General features: G+C 48.1%; 1 pseudogene; it reads right to left on the bottom strand.

Annotated features, from left to right (window-relative positions):
* Positions 1 to 2,482: 2,482 nt before the first annotated feature.
* Positions 2,483 to 3,885, bottom strand: LOC114893689 (annotated as a pseudogene).
* Positions 3,886 to 16,521: the final 12,636 nt, after the last annotated feature.

Raw genomic sequence — 16,521 nt, 5'->3', positions numbered from 1 at the left:
ATGTATAAATCCCTGCAGAACACGCACACACACGACACTTTTTTAAGATAAGAAAATAATGCAGAAATACCGTGGGTTTACTCTCATAGACTATCACAACTCACCTGGTACAACCTCTTTGTTCTACAAATGAGGAAATGGAGACTCAGAAAGAGGCAGTGACTTGCTCAAGGTCTCACAGCTCCTGAACAGCAAGAATCATTCATCAAATCAGCAAATATTTATTGATCACAAATACTTACTGATCACATACCGTGCCCCAGATCTTTTGGGAAGCATAGGGATACCACAGGGCAGAGGTCAGCAAACTGTGGCCCCTCTGTTTTTACAAATAAAGTTTTATCGACACATAGCCCTGTTGATTGGTTTCTGTATTGTCTGTGACTGTGTTGCAGGGGCACCGCTGAATAGCTACAACAGAGACTACGTATCATGAGAGGGTTGGGCTCAGTCTTGGGTTCTGACCACCTACAAGGTGATATACCACATCTCGAAGCTTCCACCATCCTCATTGGAAGACCCAAGGACCCTTGGGTCGGCAGGGCAGGCTTTCCGGCTCCTCTCCCCCCCTTAGAAGAGGCCAGGGCAGCAATCTTGACTTCAGAATCTTTATTGGAAAATAAACACTGTTAATGTACAAGAAATCCATCCAAGGGTCCAGTCAAAACATCCCCGTGTGGGATTGATGCCATTCTAATGGACTCCAGATGTCCCCTGGCCTCGGGGTCCCGGTGACCTGAAGGAGGGAGGAAGGTCCTGGGGGAAGAGACATGGTGGATTTAGAACCCGAAGAGGCATCCTTATCACCCCAATTTCTTTCTGGTGGAGAAGTTTGGGGGACTCCTTCACCCTGCCCTGCTCACAAGACCCCGTTGATCTCTTCCCTCAGTGGTCTCTAAGGCCCCTTCTCTTGAGTTTATTCATCCGACCAAAGGAAATACCCAGCCCTGGGGGGTTAGGATTCTACTCAGAATCAGAGCCGAGGGTGACTTCCTGCTGACCAGGCTGAGCTGGAGGTCTGAGTCTCTGCCAAAGCCAGCCAGTGTGGGAGAGAGAATTGTGGAAGGAGCTGGGGGTGAGGGGCAGGGGGCTAGTTATGGATGGAGGGGGCCACAGAGAAGTATCAGAGCCCAGAAAGGAAGACACCATACTGGGGGTTGGAAAGGCGGCCGCAGAAATGGCTCTATTGGTAATGATTTTAAAGATTACTGTTCAAAATCACCATCTAAATACCTCTTCACTCACTCTTCCATTTAAATACCTGAGCTGGCCCCAACTCTTTCTCTCCCAGGCCTCATTTCCTGCCACACTGCCCATCACCCACTGAGCTCCAGCGACACTCGGTCTGCTTGCTGTTCCTCCAACGGGACAGGGATCGCCCTGCCTCCAGGCCTTTGCAGCTGCTGGTTCCACCGCCTGGAGAGCCCTTTCCTTAACCGGCTCCAAGGCTGGCTTGCTTTATTTGGATAAATAAATGTCATAAATGGGGAATGGATGTCATTCCCCAGCGATGCTTTCCCTGTCCTGCGCAGAACGCCTGCCTCTTCCCCATCTCATTCTTCTATCCCTTAAATTGTTTCATCTTTTTTTCATAGCACTTCTCTACCTGCTATTAGATGGCGTATTTCATTGTCTGTGTATTCATTTATTTTTCCACGTCTCCTCTCCGAGCTAGGCTGTACGTGCCACACAGGGACTGCGTCTTGTTCGCTGCTTTGTCTCCAGCACTTAGATCGGGGCCTGGCACTCACAAGGTGCTCAGTCAATCTTTCTTGAACAACCACTGTGCTAATACATTCCTTTTTTTTCTTTTTTTTTACAATTTTAAAATATGTATTGATTCATGCTTTCCAGAACGTTTTTTTCAAACAATTCACCAAAGGCCAATACTCCCCTCTGCTCTCAATGCTAAGCAATTTTTTCCACCCAAAATGATGAAATAATGTATATTTTTATACCTAATCAGTTTGTGACAGCTGTGATTCTCAAACACTTTTTAAAAATAGAAGTAAGGGGGCTTCTCTGGTGGCGCAGTGGTTGAGAGTCCGCCTGCCAATGCAGGGGACGTGGGTTCAGGCCCTGGTCCGGGAAGATCCCACATACCGCGGAGCGGCTGGGCCCGTGAGCCATGGCTGCTGAGCCTGTGCGTCTGGAGCCTGTGCTCCGCAACGGGAGAGGCCACAATAGTGAGAGGCCCACGTACCGCAAAAAAAAAAAAAAAAAAAATAGAAGATCAAAGTTGCAAACAGACCATAGGTAGTGATTTTAAAAACTGAATAGACAAAGCCTGACTCCAACTGACCAAATCACCCATCAGCTGGATTCGGCCTTTTCAGGCTACATGAGGACTTTGCTCAAGTGACCTGCACATATCAGACGGATTCCCATAGATGTCCTTAACACCACAAGTGCAGCTCCTGACCCCCGATGCTGCCAACAACAGCAGGGGCACAGAGAGGAGACCCTGCTGACTGATTCAGTTTTATTCGTCAGCACAATTCTCTTCTCCACCCTCTTTATCAGCCTCACCTGTTTCCTTGCAAGAATCTTGGCTGTTGGTATCAGTAAGATAATTTTCTTCCCCATTCTCTCCCTCTTCTATTTTTTCTTCTTCATTAAAGCTTTCTTTATCTTCAGTGAAACTTTTCACCTTTTGATTGCTGAAGTACTCAAATATTTTTCCACTTTGGCCTTTCTCTGAAACAAACTCATCAGATATTCCTAGTGCTTTTAAGGTGTTAGAATAATGCTTTTCTGCTGTCATTCTTGCATTTTTCTGAGCAACTCTTTCAAATGGCAGCGGCCTGTTTTTTAATTTTTCTTCTCTTTCTTCTAGTTCTCGTCGGTAGTCTCTCATCCTTTCCTTTTCACTCTTTCTTGTGGCTTGTTCTCTTCCCCTGGAGGACACTGTGGGCATGGGAGGGTTGAAGCTACAAGGCACAGACTTTGCAATTGTACTTCTTATGGGTGACCTGCACCTTGGAGACAGATAAGGCCCACGTGTTTCTTTTAAATTTTCTTCATCTGCTTCAACATCTGCCAAGATTTTCTCTCTTTCAGTGGATGCACGTGAGGCTGCATGAAGATCAGATGGTTCACAGACTGTCAGGGGTTTTGGACGCTTCTGTTCTGAATGATGTTTCTGATATCTCTCAGGACGGTCTTCAGAATCAGCAGCCTGGCACCTAACGTTGTGTTTACACTTGGACGTTTCAGCCTGTTCAGGACACTTGGGCTTCCTTGTAGCATAACTTCTGCGAGCTGGACTACAAGGCAGAGGGGATGAATTCTGTAAAAAGTCTTGGGTTCTCTGCTGCGTCTTAATGTTTCTACAGAGCTCTTCTTCTGTTAACTTGCCATTGATAGTTGAACCATAAGTAGACCGAGGTATAGGTCTGGCTTTAAATCGGTTTGTTTTCTTTTTAGACTTAAAAAAGTCTCTCAGCTGCTTTTCCCGAATTTGCTTCTGTTCCTCCCTTGCGATAAACTTAAACGGCTTTTGCGAGGCCAAAAGAGCTTCTTCGTTTTTCTCCTTCGTACACCTCCTCCGTTCTTCATTTTGCTTGACTATATCATGATAAAGGGGGAGAAAGACGAACGCAGGAATTGGGTTGGCTCGGAAGTTTTTCTTACACTCTGATTCTTCTTCTTGTTTCTTGAGCAGTTTGCGTGCCATTTCAAATCTGATTTAGATTTCATGTTCTCTTTTCTTCTGCTCTCTAATCATCATTTGAAAAGGCTCAGGTACTGTAATCTTTGGCACCCATTCCTTTGGCTTCTTTTTTTCTTTTCAAGTGCTGGCAAGTCGGCATCTTCAAACTGAATATAATCTTCAACAGAGAAGTTTGTCCACATGTTGTTGATGAGCTCCTTAGCATAGGTCATTAGCTAATACTTTCTTGATGTAAAAATATTTAAATAACCCATCAGATCAGACTCGCACCTTGGGAGAGTTGACCGCCCCCAATGCCGCTCCTGGACTGCCCCAATGCCTGCCCTCCCCCACCCTACATCCCTAGAGTCAGGAGCAGATGGCCGTCTCTCTGTGACGCCGCATGTCTGATACAAAGGGCCTGAGAGCTGGGAGCATGTCTCATGCGCTCTGGTTGTCCTTCCTCACATCCCCTCGCTGCCAGAGGATGACCACTAGAGAGGGCTCAACAACAACAAAGGCAGGAATAGTAATTCAGGTTAACAACACGGAGCCCTAGTTAAGCCTCACAACAACCCTGGACAGGAGGCTGCAACCATCACTACCCCATTAGCAGAAAAGGAAACTGAGGTACAGAGAGGTTAAATACCCAGGGTCATGTACCCAGCAAGTAGGGGAGCTGAACGCTGAACCACAGCCATCCTGGTTGGGGATTTGGCCCCAGGCCCGCTTGAGGCCAAAGCCAGCATCCTTGTCTTTATACAAGGAATTCTCAGTGTGCTCTGGGGTCCAGGAGAATTAAGTACTTTCCATCCTTAAATGTGACTCGGAAGGGAAAGAAGCCAGAGAGAAGAATTACCACTGGGGACAAAGAGCAATAGAGGATCCCCTCTCACTGCATGATCCAGCCTGAGGTCTGGTCCAGCCATAGAGGTCACCTTTTAGGCTGACCTTCTGCCCTCCTCCCTTATTACTGCCCAGATGTTGGAATCAAGTTTTGTGCAGGCTACAAGAAAGAGCCCTGTGCACTCTCGCAAGTCCTACCTCCCTGAGAGAAGCCAAACTTACAAATTCCCTGTAATTTGTGTGAATTTCCCATGACATACACATTCCAGGTTTGGCTGTATCAGCCAGATGGAAACAAAGGCTTCTAGAGACCTAGCCCTGGAAGGGGACTAGAAAGCATTTAGCCACTTTCCCTTTCTTTCACTCTGTTCTACCCTCACTACTGTTTCTGGAACACAGAGGGCTTGCTCCTGCCCCAGGGCCTTTGCATTTACTATGCCTTCCATCTGGAACACAGTTTATCAGGAAGGCCTTTCCTTTTTTTTTGCGGTACGCGAGCCTCTCACTGTTGTGGCCTCTCCCATTGAGGAGCACAGGCTCCGGACGCGCAGGCTCAGCGACCATGGCTCACGGGCCCAGCCGCTCCGCGGCATGTGGGATCTTCCCGGACCGGGGCACGAACCCGCGTCCCCTGCATCAGCAGGCGGACTCTCAACCACTGCGCCACTGGGGAAGCCCCGGTAAGGCCTTTCTTGACAATACAGACCCCCACCTTCCACAAGCGCTTCTGCTCCCCTTCCTCACTTTATGTTTTCCCAGAGGATTTTGCACGTCCTGACATACACAGTATTTTACTTATTATCACGTATGTTACCTTCCTCCCACCCTCTGGGATGTCAGCTTCATGGGGGCAGGGGTTCCTGTCTATTTGGCTTCCTGCAATATATCCAATGCCGGGCACGTAAGAGATGCCCAACGCACGTTTGTTGAATAGATCGAGTTCAAGGGCATCCCACTTTACAGATGAGCTAATTGAGGACCAGCAGAGCGAGGGACCTGATCAAGCCATGAGATCAATTAAAGTCTATACAGTGTCCTTCGGCTGCTGGAACAAGTCAGAGACTTGGTGGCGTAAAACAAAGAAATTTATTCTCTCACGGTTCTGGAGGCCAGAATATGAAATCAAAGTGTCAGCAGGGGCTGTGCTCCCTCCAAAGGCTCTCGGGGAGGATCCTCCTTGCCTCTTCAGCTTCTGGGGGCCCCAGCATTCCTTGGCTTGTAGCTGCATCCCTCCAAGCTCTGCCTCTGTCTTCATGTGGCTCCAGGGTGAGTTTATCTCGAGACCCTTAAATAATCACATCCGTAAAGACTCTATTTCTAAATTGGATCACATTCTGAGGTTCCGGGTGGACACAAATGTGGAGGAACACTGTTCAACCGCTACACTGGCAGAGCTGACAAGAACCCAGGTCTCCCCCAGCCACAGCCCCTAGGGGGCTTCACCAGGGACTCTGCTTCGAGAGGCCGGGTTGGCAGCCGTCGGCTGTGGCTGTCAGTCTCCCGTGAACTTGTCAAGAAGCAGAGGGAAAAAATAAACTCTGGGGTTAATGAAAGCACTGAGATGATCTGGTCTGATCCCCGTAATCCCCCGCTCTGAGCTCGGCTTTCCATCATCAGTTGAGGGTTCTTTTTTTCCTTTCTTTTTCAGAGTTTCCCCAGACAAGCAACCCTTCCAAATTTAATAAACTTCCCCCGCCCCCAGCTTTCCCTGAAATAATGTAACAGCAGGATGATTTTCAAATGTCTGTCTTGACCCCATGATTGATGAATCCCAATGAGCGAAAAATGAGGGGTTGGGGGAGATGGTGGCGAGGGGATGAGAATGAGGCCGCTGGTGTGTTTGCATCTGTGCGGGATGCCTGTGAGCGACAGTGTGAGCGGTCAGCAGGGAGATGTGTACGGGAGTGTCAGGCGGGCGTGAGGGGGATCAGGGCTGTGTGTGAGTGGAGACGTGTGTGGGCAGGCTGTTGCTGGTGAGCGTGTAGATGTGAGTAGAAATGAGCACACGTGAGTGCACATGCATGTTTGCGATTGGGTGTGCGTGCTTGTGTGCATGAGTGCATGTCAGAATGTGGGTGAGTGTGTTGGAGTACGTGTGTCCAGGCAAAGGATGTACGTGTGCATGTGGGAGTGTGTGTGCTTAAGTGTCCATAGGTCAATGTGGGTGCAGGTCTGAAGGGTGTATGTGGGCCTCTGGGAGTTTGGGTGTGTGAGTGTGTGATGGAGAACGTGTGTGAAGGTTACAACATGGGGACTGGGGTCAACACCAGTGTATTGCATCCTTGAAAGCTGCTAAGAGAGTAGAGCTTGAACGTTCTCGCCATAAAACAACAACAAAATGGGAATTACGTAGGACGAAAGATGTGTTAATTAACCTTATTTTGGTAAGCATGTCACAACATATACGTGATCAAAGCATCAGATTGTACACCTTAAACTTACACAATGTTATATGTCAATTACATTCCAATAAAGATAGAAAAAAATTGGTGAGACCGAAAACAGAACCCTGAACATCATGTTAATATTAAAAATAATATCCAGCTTCCCACACAGTCTGCCCTCTCCCTCATTTTCTCTCTGAACTCACCTTGTACCACTCTACCCCCTCATTCTCTCTCCTCCATCCACACCAGGCTTCTTGAACACAGTGGGCTCATGCTTGCCTCAGGACCTTTGCACTTGCTGTTTTTTCTCCCTGGAATACTCGTCCTCCAGAATCCCACATGGCTCCCTCCCTCACCTTTTCCTGGCTTTGCTCAAATGTCACCTTATCAGAGTCTCCAGCTGTGACCACCAGTGTCATCCCCCAGCACTCCCAATCCTCCCTCCCTAGGGTGGGGCAGAAGGACAGACCAGGAAGAGGGAGAAGAGGGGCAGCCAAAGGTGAACAGTGAGTTGGTGACTATAGGAAAATTTCACTGGCTTGACAAGCTATCCCAGATCGCGTAAAATTCTTTGTTGTCAAATTTTGGAAAGGAAGTTTTTTAGAATGTTTGGCTGGAGGGGAGTTTAAAAATCATCTAACATCATGCTTCTTAAATGATTTGTGGTCATGAACTAGCATTAATCGTCTTTGGATAACAAGTGACAAAAATATAAGACTTCAAACTGGCTTAAGCCAAAAAAGCAGATTTGTTGGCTCATGTAACTATAACATACAGAACTAGAACTGGCTTTAAGCTTGGCTGGGCCCGGGGACTTACGTGTGTTGTCAGGAACAGCCCCTCTCCGTCCCTCAGCTTTGTTTTCTTTTGTGTTGGCTTCAGACCCAGGTGGCCCTCTTGGTCTGGTGGCCTCGAGTGGTCTTGGGCTTTCAGTTAGCTTAGCAACCTGAGTTCATATTCATGCAGCAAGAATCCTGGGATGGCACTCACTGCCCTGGCTTGAGTCATCTGCTCAGGCCAGAAGGATGGCTCGATGCACAGGGTGTAGCGAGCATCTATGATTTTTGCCGACCAGCGTGCTTTCCCCGAATAACATAACCCTGATTTTCCTCCGGGAAGACACCTTCTCCCCCACTGGAAGTCCACAAGCCAACCAAGCAATCAGTGCTCCTGGCCACAGTGATTGGTTCGGGGCGATCACATGTGTCTTAGTCTGCTCGGGCTACTATAACAAGACGCCATAGACAGGGTGGCTGAAACAACAAGCATTTATTTGTCACAGCTCCGGAAGTAGGGAAGTCCAAGATCAAGGTGCCAACAGATCCAGTGTCTAGTAAGAGCCCTCTTCCTAGTTTGCTGACAGCTGTCTTCTCATCATATCCTCACGTGGCAGAGAGCAGTAAGAGAGGAAGCAAGCTCTCTCGTGTCTCTTCTTATAAGAGCACTAATCCCATCCATGAGGGCTCCACCCTCATGACCTAATTACCTCCCCAAAGGCCCCACCTCCTAATAACATCACATTGGAGACCAGGGCTTTAACATATAAATTTAAGCAAGGCACAAATATGCAATTCATAGCAACATGACTTCAGCCAAGCTAGACAGGCCAATACAAGTGAATCCTATGGCTTTTGCTTGAGCAACTGTCAGAGGAATTTGTTTCTCTCTGTCTCGGGATTTGGCATCGTGAGGGTGTCAGACTTGAGCTTGACTTCCCAAAGGGAAATTCCATCTCAGAATCAACCCAGGGGAGGCAGCATGGAGACTGAAGTCATTTGGGCACTTGCTGTGCCTGAAGCCAGCACCCCCTCCCTGGGTTTTTTAGTTATAAAACTCAATACATTCTTGGGGGAATGGGAAACTATTGTTGAAGGGGTACAGAGTTTCTCTTGGGAATGATAAAAAGGTTCTGGAAATAAATAGTGGTGATGGTTGCACCACACTGTGAAAGCCACTGAATTGTACACTTTAAAAATCATTAAAAAGGTTAAATTTATGTTATGTGTACTTTACCACAATTAAAAAACCCCTCCAAGTACCAATACATTCCTTATTTGTTTAAGTCCGTTTGAATCACATTTTTCCTCTTACAACAAGTTTGTGGCACCACTAGTTACCTGCCTTTGACATATCGAAATATACCTGTCCTGTGGCCCCTCCCTTCATGGGTTCCACTGGCAACTGACCAAGCATCTGGATGAAGGTTTTAGCAGGTGCCAATGTGCTTAGCTCTTCTGGCTATCACGGGTGTGTATTCATTAGGACTCTGGTAGGGAGTTCAAGTCCAAAGGCGGGGCTCCAGTGGTGGGCGTTCAGTGGTGGGAGTGAGCTGGCTTCCCCACAAATCCACAACAGCTTCATTCAACAAGCGGCACTTCCTGAGATCCACCCCCTGCCTCTGGGAGCGGCGAGCCCCCAGCACTCAGGGCTGCAGGAGCCTCCAGGGAGTCTCCATCCCAGGGGAGCGGCCTCTCCCCCGCCTACAAGGAAGCGGACCATGACAGGCCAGACGTCCGTCCCACTCACCCCTCTGCTCGGCCCTAAGTGCTTCCCCAACCGGATTTTTATCCCTTGGGGTAATTACATGTGATTTCCTGGTGACAGATGCTGTCAGATTCCGAGGCCCTGCAGTTGGGCGCCCCCCTCCCTCCCTCCTTACCTTGTCTGGCTCCCTTCCTTCGCCTCCCGACCTCCAAGTGGTTATTAAAGTAATAAGCAGCATTTCTGGTCCAGCTGCAACATTTCTGACGATTCCTGCCACCGTCCTAGACAGGGGACTTCCCCTCTCCCTTCAGGGGCTGGATAGATCTGCCCCAGACGGCCTCCTCTCCAATTTCTCTAGCTCTAGGTCATCTGCTCATTCATTCATTCATTAGTGCATTCATTTTGGCCACTGCAACCTCACTGACCTCATTTCTTACCTCTTTTCCTTGACCGTGGGCCCCATCACACTCACTCCTTTCTGCTCCTCCAACGTGCCCATCTTTCCCTTCTCCCCTTCCCATGCCAACCCCAGCCTTTGCATTAGTCGTGTTCTATGCCCAGAACACCTCTCCTTCAGAGCTTCCCGTGGCTGGCTTCTCCTCATTCTCCAGCTCTACCCCAGATGTCATCTCGGAAAAACCTTGCTTGACCACCGGGTCTAAGACAGCCTTCCCCCTCCAGACACTTTCTAAATCATGGCTCTGTTTAACCCTTCGTGGCATCAGCATTATCTGATGATCTACTGATGTGCTTGTTCATGGTCTGGGGTCCATTCCGATCAGAGGAAATGGTCATTTTGACAGGACCCGGTCATTCTGTTCCTGGAGACCAGAGCCAGCTCTGGCCCCAAGTTGGTGCTTGGAATCTTTGAGTGTCTTTGGTTGGGTCTCCACAGAAGCAGACACTGAGACAGGGATTCAAGTGCGAGAAGAGTATTTGGGAAGAATGGGAAACACCACTAAGGGAGTGGGGAAGTGACACGGGAAGGAAGACAGACCCCGTGGCGGGTGGTATCAAGCAGGTTTCCACGGTGGGCAATTGGAGAACACGCACCTCAGTTACCCTCCCCCAGGGAGTGAGCAAGCTGGGGTAATTCCCAAACTCCAATCAGTCATTAGTTGAGGGTTGCTCCCAGGAGAGGAGGGGGCGTTAATTCCTTGGTACCTCCTACCTACCGCCTGCAGGGCAGAACTCATCATAGTGGCTCGTGAAAGCCCTCAGGCAAAGAATGCAGGTGTTGGCACCTGGAAAGTCATTCTGGGATGCACTGAATAAAGACCAGATGGACACAGGTGGAAGGTGGGGGGGCTCATAGTGTCTGCTAGGTGAGTAAATGAATGAATAGAAAAATGTAGTCATTCATTAACTTCATAAGCCTGAATACCTACAATATATAAAACCTTGGCGATAGAGTGATGATATAAACAGACACAGTTCTTGGCCTGATGGAGCTGGTAGTCTGGGAAGGGAACTGAGAAAGACAAGCAAGAAACAGATCATCACAAACTTCGCTGTTTAATTTCAACTGTGGCACAGGCTCTAAGGAGACTCAGGGTCTCTGAGTGTAAAGTGGAGACCTGGGATGGGGCGGGGGCGGGGGCGAGATGCAGGGATCTCCCTGAATAGGTCACACTGAAGCTGAACCCTATTGAATAACTTGAAGGAACAGCATTTTAGGCAGAGGGAAAAAGTTTTTTGTTTTGTTTGTTTGTTTTGTTTTGTAATGCTTTTATCGGACAGCTTTGTCAAATACAGCCTTTCATGAAGGTTTTTTTTTGTGTGTGTGGTACGCGGGCCTCCCACTGTTGTGGCCTCTCCCGTTGCGGAGCACAGGCTCCGGACGCGCAGGCTCAGCGGCCATGGCTCACGGGCCCAGCCGCTCCGCGGCATGTGGGATCCTCCCGGACAGGGACACGAACCCGTGTCCCCTGCACCGGCAGGCGGACTCTCAACCACTGCGCCACCAGGGAAGCCCCTCATGAAGTATTTTGAGGGAGCGGCAGAGAGGAGGAGGGGCATGGAAAAAAGCTCACATGTCTTCTGACTAGCACACGCTCAGCAGGACCAGTGTTTTGTTTTTTTCACATTCATTTAAATGATATATTTGAAACTGAAAGTGCTGTCACAAGATAAGCGTTTGCCTTTGCATCTCCCAAACAAATCTTGACAGTTGGGCTTTTTGGGGTCCACGTGGCGAAGTTTTACTGGGCAGGATAAAGTTTTTCTAGCATTATGAAGCCTCTGAGAGAGACGAATGATTTGTTTGAGAATTACTTCATTGGATCCACCTGACTGTCAGTACGAACATGAAGCAGCATCCCCTCCATGGCGCCTTCCACATCTCCACCCCACTTTGTTTCTTCATCGCTGATATCACAACTTGCCCAATTGTTCATGCTCTGTTTATCACCTGCCTCACTGGAACGTCAGATTCTTGAGAGGTCCAACGTGGCTCTGTTCCCTTCAATATCCCCGCCCCTAGAACAGTGCATGGAGCATAGCTGGTGCTCAGTTAATATCTGTCTAAATAAATAAACACATGAACAAAAACATGAATGAATGAATGATTCTGTCTCCACTACCAGACTGTGTGCTACATGAAAACAAGGACTGTGTCTGATTTGCAGTCTAGGCTGCAAGAACCAAAATTCCCAATCAGCAATGGCTTAAGTACTCAAGACATATAATTTTAACAAGATTTCAGGAGCAGTCATGCTCAATCAGACTTTTTGTTATTGTCATGATGGAGATGTGGGTGCTACTGGCATCTAGTTTATGGATACCAGGAATGCTGCTAAACATTCTATAAGGCACAGGACAGCTCTCCACAGCAAAGAATTATCTGCTCCAAAATGGGTATTGAGCACTGAGGTTGAGAAACTCTGGTCTAAATGGAAGTTTCAGAGTCTAAATGGTTTCAGAGTTTGTTCAACAGTTCAACAATGGCAGCACTTTGAATCTGTGCCTCTGTGATTCTCCAGGGTTTCCCCTCCTGGTTATAATATGATTGCCATGGCTCCGACCATCACACTCATCATTCCAAAGAGAAACAAATCTCTCTTCTCTCTCTCTCTCTCTCTCTCTCTGGAAAATCTTTCATTATATAGCCAGTGACACACCCTGGGTCACATGTCCACATCTAGTCCAACTGTCCAAGGAAGACTGAGTTGCTGTGATTGGCTTGGATCAATTGACTCACCCTCTGGGACTGGACCCTGTGCCTGGGAAAAAAATCAGGGTATATGAGTAAAAAAGAAGGGGGAATGGCTGTTGGATAGTCAAGTCAACCAGAAGTATCCGTCACTGAAAATAATTTCATTTTTGACTTCTTATTGTTCCTACCACCAAAACCAAAAACCAACAAACAAGTAAAAAATGCCTTGCTCTCCTTCCAGTTATTGCTCACCCAGAACTCCACCTCTGCCAACTTCACCCCACTTCCTCTGCTTGCTGGAGAAAGGAAGCTTACTGTCCCCCATCAGATCGCATCGGATCCTAGGTTCGCCTTTGAACCCAGATCACTCAGACACCTCTTCCAATGTCACCTCAATGAAACTCCCCTTCTTCTTCCCGTCAGAAGTCTCTTACTGGCTGGACAGATCTAAGCTGCTTGCAGCAGTGGCACAAACATCCAAGTTCACCAAAGAGGCCTGACCTCAGGAAAGTGGGAGTTAAGCAGCCTGAGCCCATGCACAAATGCCAGACAGCTGTGCACATCTTTGGGGTGGAGACGAAAAACAGATACTTAATGTATCTTGTTAGAAATGAGGATTTTCTGGTTTGGTTATGCCTGTCATTCTGAATGTGTCTCTTCTATTATTTACAGCATTTGTGCACCTGACCTTGTCAATTTCACCCCCAGAAGCAACTTGGTGAACCATCTTCAAAATCCAAAAAGAGGCTCAGGGGAGCTCTCTTTCCAGACTCAACCTCTCAAGGCTTTGTTGGAAGATAACTCTGGGTGAAGATGCTCACGTAGGAAAAGATTTGGGAAGCTGTAGACAACGCTTCTCAACTCGGGGCAGAGGCAAAGCAAACTGATTTCTTGATTTCACCCTCTTTTGCCTACACCCCCAAATCTGTGGATGGCCCCAACATCCAACCTATTCTGAGTCCCCCAATCGCAAGTTTATCCTTTCCTTCTCTCATCCTTTCCATCAGTAAACCCTATTGACTCTTAATAAAGCTTATTTCCCAAACCCATCCAATTCCCAGCACCTCCATAGCCATCACTCTGGTCCAAACCACCATCATCTCTAAATTACTGCAGTTGCCACCTCATTGGTCTTCTTGCTTCTATTCTTGCCCCCCGTTTTAAGCCAGTCTCCATACAGCAGCCAGAAAGATCTTTTTAAAAAGAAATCAGGTCAGCTCCCTACCTTACCTCAAATCCACCAGTGACTAATGATTGCATTTAGAATAAAATCCAAATTCCTGGCAATGACTTCCAAGCCCTGCATGATTGGTTCCCTGGGGACCTCTGCTCCAGCCACGTGAGCTCTGGTCTGCTCCCTAATCACTGCAAACCGAGTCCTACCTCACAACCATAGAGGATGTCCTTCCTCACCCAGGAATGCTCTGTCCTCAGACTTTCCTTGCCATGGCTCACTCCCTGTCATTCATGTCTTTGCTCCAATGCCACATCCTGAAAGACTTCCTGAGCATCCCAGTCTACACAGCCAGCCTACCCCATCAGTTACCATGACATCATCCCATTCTATTTCCTTCATAACTTCCCCTCTGTTGATTTCTTTACTCAGTGACTACTTCCCTCCCTCCAATAGACTGTCCCTTCTGTGAGAACAAAAGCCATTTCTAACTCTTTTGACACTGTTTTCCCAAGTGGTTAGAATGGTACCTGGCACATAGTAGATGCTCAGTAAATTATTGTTGAATTGATTAATGAAGCTCATTAGTGGCCCTTTCACCAGAGAGTTCTCCCGATGTCCCCAGCCCCCAGAACTCCTGCCCTCTCTGAATCCCCCCAGTCCTGGCTGTCTGGGAGCCTGCCCAGAAGGGAAGATAATGCCCTGGGAATGCCCTACGCTCTCAACTAGACTCCAAGCTCATCAAGGACAAAGCCTGGACTAGATACAGCTCTGTCCTCCCCTGAGTAAGAGCTGGATACTCAGTGGATGGAGAATTCTGTCTCTGCCTCAAAACAGTACTAAGCACCAAGAAAAGCCCAGTTCTTTTTCTTTGTGAACTCAAAACTGCACAGCATCTGCCCCAAAGCGCAACCTCTCTGATGCTATGCTTCCGAAATTGTCGCACAAGTGTGAGGCAAATTGCAATGGGAGGGGTGTTTCCTGTTGTATTGTCAGTCCTGGGGAAAAACTGGAACTTACCTAAAAACTGCTTTTTAAGGGAATGGCTACATGTACCATAGTTCTCCCAGTATGATGAAATACTCTGCGCCAATTTAAAAGACACAGAAGTGCTTGGACGCTTTGCTATTTCTTGAGGCCCTTGTCAGGCACTGTGCTAAATATTTGGGATATAATGGGGAGCAAAGAGGACAAAAATATGTGCTCGAGTTGAGGAAGACAAACAAAAAACTAAGTCAAAGAAAGAATACGGCAGATGGGGACAAGTGCTATGAGGAAAAATAAAACAGGAAGGGGTAAGGGATCTGCCTCGTCTACAAAGTCACGTGGGGATAAGGGTCCTGGGAAGAGAGGGTGATCAGGGTCTGGGCTTCCTGGGGTGACTGATGCAGATGGGAGTCAAAGATTAGTTTTGATGGTCTCGAGGCAGATAAAGGTGAGCAGTGGGTGTGTAGGGGAGGGGAGGAGGGGGTCTTGCTGAGAAATTGCAGAGCCCATGGCCCCCTCCCATGCAAGCTGACAGAAGGAGGAGGTCTGTGGAGGCAGGTCACGTGGGCCTCCCTTGTTGCCCCTGCAGGATGCTTCTCACGTGCTACCCATGGAGGATGACCCTTGGGGGTGAATCCAGGGGCTCCCCTCTCCCCTGGCTTCCTCTGGGTTCAACCAGAGGGAAGCCCCAGCAGGAGATGAGAGCACAGAAGCAGAGTGAGGGCAGGGTCTTTATCCCCTTTTGCTCCCTGCCAGGCATTACAGTCTCTCTCCACACATCACATCATGGTTCTGGTGGCTCCTCCCTCCCTGCATCCCTTCTGGCCTGGAGAGGTAAAGGGTCCCCACGGCTGGTACCCCAGGTGCACAGCATCGTTCTACATGGCTTTCCCTGCCCCCCACACCTTTGTAAATATTTCATTCATTGCACTCCCCTCTATGACCCAGACTGAATATGCCATCTGTATCCTGCAGGATCCTGCAGACACACAGGGTATGATCTCCTTAGTTATAAAAAGTAAAATTACCCAGAGAATTATTTTGGAAGTGAACACTAAGCCATCAATAGTCACTACCCGCACGAGGTAAGATAAGGGTGTTTGCTTGTTTTTCATAATGAATATGTATTGGTTTTGTAATTTAGAAAGTACAGGACTGGAAACAAAGCCCCACTGGACCCACGGAAGCCTGGACAGAGCCCACACTCTCCAGACTGGCAGAACTGACGAACGTCCTTCTTGGGGTATCCGGGTGGACTTCAGGGATGGTGCGACTTGAGACAATGCCAGGGTGCTTTGAAACGCCAGCTTCTAGAACTTGCTTGGAAAAGTAGCACATGAGAAGCATCCTCTGCCAGGTTGCCTGTCCTTCCCCAACACCTGATGCATCACTGAATAGACAAGATGGAAGAGACCAGCCATGTACTGGAAGCTTCGGAGCGCTCTCTTTTTGAATTTTCCAATCATCGTTATGCAAGAAAACTGCAGCTGTTTGACACTCATTTTCTAAAATTCCACTTTAATCCACTTCTGGTTAAAGTTTACGATATCCCTTTGGTCTGCATGTGCTCATCTACTAATTGTAGTATTTTGGGTACTTATATGATTTCACCTTCTGTAAGTGGTAAGTGCTGTGTACCTCTTAATTCTTGCACTGCACACTAGGACTAGCTTCTTAGAATCCATTCACGGTGTAATGCACATGCCTCGGCCATTGCTCAGAACTGCAAGAGTGCCTCCACCTTTTATCCATCTACTTCCCCGGTAATGAACGCCCAGGTAATCTCTCCTCACCACCACCACTAATGCTGGAATGATGTCCTCTAACGACCTTCGTG

The sequence above is a fragment of the Monodon monoceros genome, unplaced genomic scaffold (assembly GCF_005190385.1).
Source record: "Monodon monoceros isolate NGI ecotype Baffin Bay Population unplaced genomic scaffold, NGI_Narwhal_1 Super_Scaffold_13, whole genome shotgun sequence".
In the NCBI taxonomy this organism is placed as follows: Eukaryota; Metazoa; Chordata; class Mammalia; order Artiodactyla; family Monodontidae; genus Monodon; species Monodon monoceros.
Note: the sequence above shows the minus strand (reverse complement) of the source record. Positions and strands in the feature narration are given on the sequence as shown.